Raw genomic sequence first — 11526 nt, 5'->3', positions numbered from 1 at the left:
CGATGTAATGTGCTGCATGGTGACTACAATTAATAATACTGTATTGCATATTTCAAAGTATTACATATTTAAAAGTTGCTAAGAGAATAGATCTTAAAAGTTCTCATTATGAGAAAAAATTCTGTAACTGTGTATGGTGATGAATGTTAGCTATATATTTTGTGGTAATCATTTTGTATTATATACAAGTATCAAATCATTATAATTTCTGTTTGGTTTTGAAGCAAAAAGTTTTATTATCAGAAGGGAAGCCTAATGAAAAGGCTGGAGAGCATTCCCAAATCTGCCTTCCAGATTTTTTATAATCATAGAGATTGACATTACATACAAATTGATGAAAAGGTCAGGAATATATGACTATTCATTGAGTTCAACAGGAAAGACAGAACATACATATTGAGCAAACATATATGCAACAGACATCCTACTTTCACTTGGGGGTGGAAACTTACCATCAGAAGAAAGCAAAATTCAGGAGGTTATCTTAAAACAAGGAGATGGGGCTCTCAGCATAAACTGGATACGGTCTTGGGCTCTTATTTCAGGTAAGGTACGCAGGGCCTTGGGGCGCCTGGGTGGCTCAGTCAGTTAAGCAGCCAACTTGGGCTCAGGTCATGATCTCACAGTCCCTGAGTCTGAGCCCCCATTGCGCTCTGTGATGACAGCTGGAAGCCTGGAGCCTGCTTCGGATTCTGTGTCTCCCTCTCTCTCTCTGCCCCTCCCCCACTCACACTGTGTCTCTCTCTCTCTTTCTGAAAAATAAATAAAAATTAAAAAAATAAAAAAGGTATTCAGGGCCTTGCGTGTTCGTAGACTTGAGTCCTGGCTTATGCAGAGACAGCTAGTGTATTCCTTAGTGGGGTCAAGGAGGTGCCTATGGCCCTACTTGGAAAACCAGTGACACACTCCCCATAAATGCTGTGACAGAGTGCTGGGTGGGAAGCCATCCTCAGTTTGAATGAAATACCGCAAACCTTTGTCCAGGATCCCCACCAGAATCTCACACTGAAAACTGGAGAAAATGTGCTTCACCTCCGGCAGGGGAGGGGAAAAGTAATAGGCCCAAAGTATTCTGTTCGTCTCAATGAGGCCTGTCCACAAGAGAAACTATTTTATCAAGCCCTCAAATCATTATGTCATATACCTGAAACTAATGTAATGTTGTATGTCAATTATATCTCAATTTTTAAAAAAAGAAAAAAAGAAAAGATACTAATACTAGTATTAAAATCCCTAAAAAAAGAAAAAAGAAAATATGAACATTCATCTCAATCTTACATCAGAGAAGGAAATTAGACATTTTAAATACGTATTTATCACACATTATCTATTTGGGTAGATACTTTGAAGTCCAATGGATTTCCATATATAAGGAAAGGATTCCCTTGTGAGTATTAAATAGAAGTTGCTTAAAGTCTGTTGCATATTACATGTAAATAGAGTGTTTAACACATATATTTTACTCCTTACAGATGCTCAAAAGTTTTTAATCTGGGGATTTACTACCATAACAGTAAACCCTCTTGGTATATATTTATAAAATATTACCTAGTTATTATAGTTCTATCCCCACTCTGACTAATGTTTTAAGAGTAAAATGGTTACTTTACAACACAAAAGTTAAACTTCAAAAAACTTAAGTATATAATATTTCCTAGAGAAAAGAACTATAATTCTCAAGCTGATAGGAACTGGGGAGATTTAGTGATACTCAATCCAGCTTAAAATAAAGTTGCTGTCCTGTCCTTTCCTACGGCTTAGGTCTCTGACAGCAAACATAATTAAAGCTATAGAGAGAGAAATCACCAGTTGTTCTGAATCAGTGAAACGTGACAGCCAAGAAAATAATGCTAAGGTTTTTTTTAAGTCCCAAGTACTGATTCTACCCACAGTCCCCTTTTTTCTGTGTCATTCTTAACAGCAGAAATAAATACAGAACAAACATGAATCAATAGAAAAGGCTGGGGAGAGAGAGAACAATTTAGGGAATTTCTGTGATGTATTATAGTTCATACCCATGCAGTCATCCAGTGAGCCTGGCGTTCCCCTCAGCTCTGCCTGGCTGGCACCTGCTCACTCTTATAGTCAGCCCCATGGCTTCTCCATGTCACTTCCCTCCTGTAGACTGTCCATTCGGGTGCCAGAAAAAGTAGGGTTAGTACTTCCACATCTGTTTCCTACTAAAGTCACAGAAGTCTCTTGTCAATGACCTACTCCTTGGCCTTGTTAGTAAAAGGTGGATATGAGGTAGAAGACTGGTACGATGAAAAGAGGCTATTTTAAATCGCTGTCATCGTGATTAAATGTGATTTTCTCCAAAATGCCCCAGGGGCTTATTTTGAACCAAATCTTCTCCTGCTGGCATGTTTCTGATTCACTAGCATTACTTTCCTGTATGCCAGGGATATGCCATCTTTAAAGGAATTAAAAAGGGTGATCACTATGAATTCAGACTGTGTTGTATTTAACGTGTATATAATACGTATTTTTGAAACTGCTATGAAGACTGTGGTTTTCCTGAAACTAGTTTTTGCAGGCTGCATGATTCTTGGCAGTCTCCTAGACGCAACACAGGAATCATCCGCATAATTCTGCCACTGGCTCTTAAACTCAGAAGTGGGCAATCGGCTAGTACTTATTTTAGAAAGTCTGGCAGGTCCACTGAGTTTGCTCACAACTGTGCACCTCTTAGAAATCTCATGCTAGTGAGCTCAATTATTATTAAAAGACCAAACTATAATTAACACACAACACCATGCCACCTTGTCACCTTTTGGACTAACCATTCCTCACAGTGACATACTACAGAAAGCCTGCTCCTTCGTGATATGGCCATTACACTATAAGAACTGAAATTATGTCAGGGCGCCTGGGTGGCTTTGTCAGTTAAGCGTCCCACTTCGGCTCAGGTCATGATCTCCCACTTTGCGGGTTCAAGCCTCCGCGTCAGGCGCTGTGCTGACAGCTAAGAGCTTGGAGCCTGCTTCGGATTCCTCTCTCTCTACCCTCCCCTGCTCAATCTCTCTCTGTTTCTCAAAAATGTATAAACATTAAAAATTTTAAACATTTTTTTTAAAAACTGAAATTAGGTCAGTTATTTTTATTTCTTAAAACTATGCAAGGTTACAGACATTTTTTCCCTACTAGCAGATGACATAAATCCAAAGTTCCAAGACTGATTTGTTTTATCTTGATATGTTTCGTTATCTATGTGTCTGTGGCAAATAAAAAGAATGAGGACTGGACTTCTGGTCTTGGGCCTTTCACTTCCTTACGATGCAGCCTTGCATAAGTCACCTTAGTTTCATGATTTTTATCTGTCAAATGGAAATAACAATACACATCCTACCTATCACACAGAATATAAAATTGTAAAGTGCTAGATAAATGTAAGGTTTGTGCATTGATGAAAATGCCTTGAGTTAATAAACATATGTTTATAAAATATGCATTTTTATTGAAAACATATATATTAGTAAAAGGACTGTTTGGCAAGAAAACTGGCTGGGAACCAAAGACTCATGCTGCAAATTGCCAATTCTAAGTGGCTTGGCAGAAAATCCAGACGGAAATCACATACCTCCCTATGATGATTAACTTTATGTGTCAGTTTGGCTGGGTCCTGGTGTCTAGATATTTGGTCAAACATTTTTTCTAGATGTTTTTATGAACGTGTTTTTTGGATGAGATTAACCTTTGTATCACTGGACTTTACGGTTAAGCAGATTGCCCTCTGTAGTGTGGGTGGGCCTCATCCAATCAACTGAAGTCCTGAATAGAAAAAAGACTGCCCTCCCCAGAACAGGAAGAAATTCTGCCAGCAGACAGCCTGTAGACTTCAAGTGCAACCTCAGCTCTTCCCTGGGTGTCCTGCCTGTTGGACTTACCCTGTTGATTTTGGACCTGCCAGCCTCTATTATAATGTGAGCCAATTCCTTAAAATAAAGTTTGTTCTTTCTCTCTCTCTCTTTTTCTCATTCTCTGTCTCTACACACACACACACACACACACACACACACACACACACACACCCTCAGCTGTTTTGTTTCTCTGGAGAACCCTAACTACTATACCCCTTAAATCTATGTGGAGTGCTTGACTAATCCTGGCCAATGGATAAGTGAAGCGTGTCACTTCTGCAGTGAGGTATCTAATTACCTGGTGTGCTCTCTCCACTTTGTCTTCTCCTCCTGTGGCATATTTGGAAGCCACATGTGGAGGATAGCTACATGTGGTGCACAAGATGGATGAAGCCTGAAGATTGGCCCAATATGACGCAACAGAGATTTGAGGATTATCTGCTACAGCAGCTGGAACTAGTTACCCTGACTAATACAGGTATATGTTATTGTGTACAAATTGAACTAAAAAGGAAAATTCTGCATTATTTGGAGCATAAAAGAAAAAAAAAAAAAGCAGCTCCTGACACCTGGAAACTATCCTGAACACTTTCTCACAGAACACCAACATCGGACAAAGCATTCTCTGACTATGATATCAAGAAAGAAACAAGCCATGGAATGAATAAGTCAGGGGAATCAAAGGTACAGCGTAGGGAACACAGTCAATGGTACTCAGTAGTGACAGATGGTGGTTACACTTGTGGTGAGCACAGCATAACCTACAGAGATGGTGAATCACTATGCTCTACGCATGAAACTAATGTAACATTGTGTGTCAACCATACTCAAATTTATAAAAATAAAGACAGAAACCAGACCACTCTGTAATCATGTGTGAAGACAGAGAAAAATGTAAATGTTGTCCAAACAATTCAATTCAACATCTCCCTATCTCGAGTAACATGAATGAATCCTGCTCATTTTAGCTTCCCTCTAGTCTTCCCTCCTTCTAAGTCAGATATTCTAAATACCCAATCAGGAGAAGCCCTGCTTCCTGACAGCATGCAATCCAGAAAAAAAAAAAAAGCCTCAGAACAGAGACTTAAAATTCCTTATATCTTCCCCCAAATCACCTAACCAACACTGAAATCCTATTTTAAAAGTCCTTTCCAACACCTACTGAGATGCCCTGTGATTTCCCAGCACCAGTTGTGTGGCCTCCTTCAACTGCTCGTGACAGCAGAAATCTAAATTGTCCAACGACAGGTGTGTTCCTAGTAGTCTTTAGCTGGAGAGCATCAATACGGGCAATAATTGTACCCTCAGAAAATACAGACTATCTATTTGATTCTAATCTCCTGTAGTCATGCTGATTTTCAGAGTGGGTAGATGAAAACAGCTTTGCTTTAAACCACATTGTGAGACTCTATAATCAATAGCAACATTATATCTGGATTAAATTGTTATTTTAAAAAAAACTTGGGTTTTTTTCTGGGGGAATTTTGTAGCTTGAAATATGTCCAATTGCTTATTAAAAACTTGTTACTTTAGGGACACCTGAGTGGCTCAGTCAGTTAAGTGTCTGACTTCGGCTCAGGTCATGATCTCGCAGTTTGTGGGTTCAACTCCCACAACTGGATCAGCACTGATCTTGCAGAGCCTGCTTGAGATTTTCTCTCTCCCTCTCTCTGTCCCTCCCCCACTTGCTTGCTCGCTCTCTCTCTCTCTCTCAAAAATAAATAAACTTAAGAAAAATAAAAAGTAAAAAAAAAAATAAAATAAACTAGCCACTTTATATTTGATCTTCATTTATTGAAAAGTCTTTAATGGAATACATAGAGAATTACGATTTGTGTTTTGACAAATCAATTGTCAACTTTATTTTTCTTTAACAAGAAAGAAAATGTTACTCTCCAGAAACCTATGAATTGCCAAACTTGGAATAAAATGTATGGGGGAAAGTTAAAAAGACTTCACTACCTGGCAAACTTTTTAATTGGCTTTAGAACAACTGGAAAGCCTCTTGGCTAAAGACAAAATTAGATCTGCACCTCACACCATGCACTAAGATAAACTTCAAAAGGATCATATATTTAAAGTAAAAAAATAAATTAAAATTTTACAGGGCACCTGGATGGCTCAGTTAGTGGAACGTGCAATGATTTGGGGGTGGTGGGTTCAAGCCCCACATTGGGTGTAAAGATTACTTAAAAAATAAAATCTTGAAAAAATTAATAAAAATTTTACATGAATTGGAAGATGATATAGATGAATACCTTTCAACCTGGGGTCAGGGAAACTTCCCAACTATCTCAATACCCAATTACAATTCAAGAAAGAAGAATGAATAATTAATAATTTAAAAGTAGCCTGCAGAGCAGAAACACTGTAAACAAAGTTAAAATGTACATAAAAACTTGGAGAAATTACTTATAACTAATAAAAGGAAGTGGAACAAAGGCCAGCATAAACGATATAATAAGAGCTCCCCAAACTCTCAAATAAAAAGACCAACAATCCAACAGAAGAATTATTAAAGAATATGAACAGGTAGTTCACAGAACAAGAACACAGAAATGACTCTTAAAGATAAGAAAACAATGGCCAATCCCCCTTAATAAGAAAAATTCTAAATACCACTATTGTGACAAAATATTGCTTGCCTATCAGATTGGCAATATTTAAGTTTGACAATAAATCTGTCAGGGAAAATGTTAGGAATGGGAATGTTTCTCAATTTCTAGTGGAAATGCAAACTGGAACCGCCATTAAGATAACAGTTTGGCAATATATAGAAAAAATAGGGAATTAATAAGTGATTATAGCAAGCTTTCAGAATAGAAAGTTAAAAGGTCAACGAACTGTAAACAAGTTGAATTTGAAATTACAAACGCATTGTCATTTATATTAGCACCTTCAAAAAACTGAAATACTTAGGTATAAATCTAACAAAATTATGTACAAGATCTATATGAGAAAAACTGCAAAGCTCTGGTCAATGAAATTAAAAAAGTAAATAAATGGACACCATATTTCATGTTCATGAATAGAAAGATTCAAATATTGTCAAAATGTCAGTTCTTCCCAACTCCAACTACAGATTCAGTACAATCCTAAATTCCATCAAGTTATTGTGTAGATATCAACAAACCGATTCTAAAGTTTGAATGGAGAGGCAAAAGACTCAAAATAGCCAACACAATATTAAAGGCAAAGAACAAAGTCAAAGGGTTGACACTATGTGACTTCATGATTATTATAAGACTATGTGGTATTGGTGAAAGAATGGACAAACAGATCAATGAAACAGAATAGAGAGCTGAGAAATAGACCCCATAAATACAGCCAGCTGATCTTTGACAAAGGAGCAAAGGCAATACAGTGAAGAAAAGATGGTCTTTTAAATAACTGGTGCCGGAACAACTGGACATCCAAACCAAAAAGAAGAAGGAGAAGGAAAAGAAATAGCTACACACAGACTTTGCACCCTTATAGAAATCAACCCAGAAAGGATCACAGAGCTAAATGTAAAATACAAAACTACAAAACTCCTAAAAAATCACATTGGAGAAAATCTAGATGACCTTATGTCTGTAATTACTTTTTAAATACAACAGTGAAGGCATGATCCATGAAAGAAATAATTAATAAGCTGCAATTCCTTAAAATTAAAACTTTCTGGGGCGCTTGGGTGACTCAGTTGGCTAAGCGTCTGACTCTTGATTTCGGCTCAGGTCGTGATCTCAGGGTTCATCAGATAGAGCCCCATGTGGGGATCTGCACTAACAGCTTAGTGCCTACTTGGGATTTTCTCTCTCTCTCTGCCCCTCCCCTGTTCTTGCTCTCTTTCTCTCTCTCTCTCTCTCTCTCTCTCAAAATAAATAAACTTAAAAAAAATTTTTTTAACTTTCTGCTCTGCATAATATACTATCAAAAGAAAGCAAAGACAAGCCACAAATTGAGAGAAAATATTTGCAGAAAACCCATGATAAAGGACTGTTACCCAAACTATACGAAGAATACTTAAAACTCAACAACATGAAAACAAACAGCCCAATTAAAAAATGGGCCAAAGACCTCAACAGGCATCTCACCAAGTGAGATATACAGATGGCAAATGAACATATGAAAGAGTTTCACATCAGATGTCATTGGGGAAACGCAAATTAAAACAACTGAGAAACCACTACACACTTATTAGAAATTATCAAAATCAGTTGATCTAACAATGAAAAAACTGACAATACCAAAAGTTGGCAAGGGTGAGGAGCAACGGGAACTCTCATTCATTGTTGGTGGGAATGCAAAATGCTACAGCCACTTTGGAGGATACTTTGGCAGTTTCTTATTAAAATAAACATACTCTTACCATACAACTCATCAATCTCACTCTTTGATATTTACTCAAAGGAGCTGGAAATGTATGTCTACACAAAAAATCTACATTAAAAATGTGTGTAGCAGCTTTATTAATAATTGCCAAAACTTTGAGGCAATCAAGATGTTCTTCAATAGGTGAATGGATAAACTGTGATACATCCAGACAGTGGATTAATATTCAGCACTAAAAAGAAAGATCTGTTAAGCCATGAAAAGACATGAAAGAAAATTAAATGTATATTACTAGGTAAAAGAAGTACTATTATATGATTCCAATCATATGACATTCTGGAAAAGGCAAAACTATGGATACAATAAAAAGATCAGTGGTCACTAGGGGCCTGGGGGCATGGGATGAATAGACAAAGCACAGAAGATTATTAGGACAGGGAAAATGCCCTGTATACTATAATTATGGATACATGTCATTATACATTTGTCCAAATCTATAGAATGCACAAAACCAATTAGACTGTACCCTAATGTAAACTATGGACTTTGGGTCACAATAATGTATCAATGTAGGCTCGTCACTGCCAACAAATGCACCACTCTGGTCAGGGATTTTGATAAAAGGGCAAGTTGTGGATGTGTGGAGGCAGGGGGTTTAGGAGAAATCTCTGTACCTTCTGTTCAATATTGTTGTGAATATAAAACCATTCTAAAACTTAAAGTCTGTTAACATGTTTACCCAAAAACATGATTTTACCCTTGACATTTCTACCTCTAGGAATTTATCCCGAATATACACTGGAAAAGTATGAAATGATATACAAACATTATTTATTGTGAAATTATTTATAAAATTAATTACTAGCAACAATAAAAATATCCATCAACAATTTCACTGAAATCCCAGGATACAAAATCAACATATAGACATCAATTGCATTCTTTTACACTAATGATAAAGAATCTGAAAACAAATAAATACAACCATCCCATTCACAACACCATCAAAAACAATAAAGTTCTTAGGAATAAATTTAACACAAGGAAGTAAAAGATATATACAACAAAAACTACAAAATTTAGCTAAAAGAAATCAACACAAAAAGTGGAAAAATATCCTGTGTTCATGGATCAAAAGACTTAATATTGTTAAGATGGGCATAATACCAAAAGCCTTCGACATTCAGCATAACCCCAACCAAAATACCAATAGCATTCTTCACAGAAACAGAAGAGAGAACACTAAAATTTGTGTGGATCCACAAAAGACCTAAAATAGGCAAAATAATTTTGAGAAAAAAGAGCGAAGACAGAGGTACCATGTTTCTGGATTTCAAGCTATACTACAAAGCCATGGTAAAACAAAAACAAAAACAAAAACAAAACAGTACTGGCACAAAAATAGACACAACCTATGGAACAGAGTAGAAACCCCAGAATTAAATACCAGTATATACTGCCAACTAATATTTGCCAAGGAAGCCAAAAACACCCAATAAGGAAAAGATAGTCTTTTCAATAAATAGTGCTGGGCGAACTAGAGAACCACACGCAGAACAATGAAATTGGACCCCTAACTCACACCACTCACAAAAATTAATTTAAAATGGAGTTCCATCAGAAGTAGGAAAAGAGAGTGGACCCCAGAGAGCCCTGAGCAGTCCCACTGCCTCCACAGGCCTAGTTATCATCACACCCCAGGAGGAGCCCAGCTACCTAATCTGGCCCCAGTCACCATCACCATAGCTGTAAGCACGGAGGCTGAGACCCAGTAGCCAACCGCAGTCCTTGCCCTCAGCACTGCTGACACCAAGCCCGGTACAATGGGCAGTGGCCTCATGGGGGACACTAGCCAGCAGCCACAAGATCACTGCAATGGAAGGTTTGGGAACAGTAAAATGGTTCAACGGATATGGAAGAAACGGATATGGTTTCATCAACTGGAATGACACAGAGGACAATGTACACCAGCTTACCATAAAGAAGAACCCAGGAAGTACCTTCCCAGTGCAGGAGACAGAGAGGCTGGAGTTTGATGTTGTCAAAGGAGAAAAGGGTTCAGAAGCAGCTAATGTGACAGGCCTCAGTGGAGTTCCACTGCAAGGCAGTAAGAATGCAGCATACCATAACCATTATAGGCGCTCTCCATGTCACAGGGGTCCTTCATGCATTTACCCACAGAATTACCAAAATAGTGAGAGTAGGAAAAGAAGAAGGGATTGGAGAGTGCTCCCAAAGGCCAGGCCACATAGCATAGGCCCTACCACAGATGGTGGGTTGGATTCCACTTTACTATGTGCAGAGGCCCTATGGGCATGGACCACAGTATTCTCAACCTCCCTATCCAAGCAGGCTGCAACAGAAGAAGATAAAAAAGTGAGACAGAATATTACTGGGGCTATAGATCATGATTCCACAAGGGGTCCTCCTTGCCAAAGACAGCCTAGGGGCACTTGGGCAGATCAGTCAGTTGGGCATCCCACTTCGGCTCAAGTTATGATTTCACAGCTCATGGGTGTGAACCCCCATATCGGGCTCTGTGCTGAAGCTCAGAGCCTGGAGCCTGCTTAGGATTCTGTGTCTCCCTCTCTCTCTGACTCTCCCCCACTCGTGCTCTGTCTCTCTTTCTCTCAAAAATAAATATTAACAAAAAAAAAATTTTTAAAGCCAGTCCAGAGAACAATGAAGAAGATAAGGAAAAATCAAAGAAATGAGACCCAAAATCACCAGCCACCTCAACCTGGGTACCGCAGCAACTTCAATTACAGAGGCAGATGCCCAGAAAACTCTAAACCACAAGATGGCAAAGCAGTGGATCCACCAGCTGAGATTTCGTCAGCTTCCAAGGCTGAGCACAGTGGGGATGAGTAAATGCGGCTTACCATTGCTACCATGATCAGGTTTAGTCATCCAACAAGAAAAAATCAATATGAAATCCCTGCAATAAGAAATGAGTGGCACCTGGGTGGCTCAGTTGGTTAAGCATGGGAGTCTTGACTTTGGCTAAGGTCATAATCTCATGGTTCCTGAGATAGAGCCCTACATGGGGCTCTGTGCTGGAAGCACTGAAGCCTGCTTAGGATTCTCTATCTTGCCCTCCACGAATCATATTCTCTCTCTCTCTCTCTCAAATAAATAAACTTAAAAAAAAGAAAAAGATTTAAGAAATGAACAAAAGATTAGAGCTGAAGACCTTAAGTGCTTGCTTTTATCCCATTAAGCAGATAAATAGAACTATCTGCATTATCTATGCAGCATGGGTTTTTTTAATGTTTATTTATTTATTTTGATAAAGGGAGAGAGAGAGAGAGAACAGGGAAGGGGCAGAGAGAGAGGAAGAGAGAGAATGCCA

At 38.3% G+C, this 11526-nt stretch overlaps 1 pseudogene; it reads left to right on the top strand.

Moving 5' to 3' along the window:
• The first annotated feature begins 4271 nt into the window (after positions 1-4271).
• On the top strand, positions 4272-10888 carry LOC121040349 (Y-box-binding protein 1-like; annotated as a pseudogene).
• Positions 10889-11526: the final 638 nt, after the last annotated feature.

This window comes from Herpailurus yagouaroundi, unplaced genomic scaffold (assembly GCF_014898765.1).
Source record: "Herpailurus yagouaroundi ecotype Mexico unplaced genomic scaffold, PumYag 28, whole genome shotgun sequence".
Classification (NCBI taxonomy): Eukaryota; Metazoa; Chordata; class Mammalia; order Carnivora; family Felidae; genus Herpailurus; species Herpailurus yagouaroundi.
The sequence above is the reverse complement of the archived record's forward strand: the minus strand, read 5'-3'. Positions and strand labels throughout refer to the sequence as shown.